The sequence below is a fragment of the Nyctereutes procyonoides genome, unplaced genomic scaffold, assembly GCF_905146905.1.
Source record: "Nyctereutes procyonoides isolate TBG_1078 unplaced genomic scaffold, NYPRO_anot_genome, whole genome shotgun sequence".
Lineage (NCBI taxonomy): Eukaryota > Metazoa > Chordata > Mammalia > Carnivora > Canidae > Nyctereutes > Nyctereutes procyonoides.
Window position 1 is genome coordinate 29,371 of NW_026574933.1, and position 771 is coordinate 30,141.

Consider the following 771-nt stretch of genomic DNA (forward strand, 5'->3'; position numbering starts at 1 on the left):
GTCTCATCAACGAAGTCTCATCAACCTCAGAAAAGAAAGGAAATTTCTTGACTCAATAAAGAGTTTCATGAAAAAACTAAAGTTGAGAACAAGAATAATAGTGAGAATCCAAATTCTTTTCTCCTAATTTCAGGATGATACTGGACTCAGCATGGTACTGGAAGTCCTAGATAGTGCAGTAAAACAGGAAAAAACAAAAAAGACAAATATCAGAGGCATTGAGGGATCCCAGACCAGGTGGGCAGTGGGCAGGATGGAGGTGACATTGGAGCAGCATTTGGAGGACACAATGAAGAATCCTTCCATTGTTAGAATCTTGTGCATAGATTCACAAGGACTTAATTTGGGCTCCTGTGAGACCTTGTCAAGTGAGCATGCTGGATTCATATCTGTTCTAGATTAGCAAGCTGGAAGCTAATCTCAGACCCCACTGATATTCTTGTGGTGTGTCTAAAATAGATAATGGGAGCATTTTGATCCAGAAACAAGACAGCATCATGGTTGCGGTGTGCAAAATGACCTCTTAAAAATCTCATATCACTTCTCCAGTAGCCTGTCATAGGGGCTCCATCCTACCTATGCTAATTATCTTGTAGAACTTTAAAGTTCCAGTAGGTAGGCCATTTATTTGTTGTGCATTGGGCACTTTTGTATTAGAGTAAGCTTCTTTTGACACTTAATAGACTGAATTATCAAAATATTAGTAAGAAAGGATCATGTTTTGAAGTAGCAGATCCAGGTCACTTAGTATATAGAATTTTTTTATGTTCA

At 38.4% G+C, this 771-nt stretch overlaps 1 pseudogene; it reads left to right on the forward strand.

Annotated features, from left to right (window-relative positions):
• Positions 1 to 253: 253 nt before the first annotated feature.
• LOC129503922 (ragulator complex protein LAMTOR5-like) lies at positions 254 to 527 on the forward strand (annotated as a pseudogene).
• Positions 528 to 771: the final 244 nt, after the last annotated feature.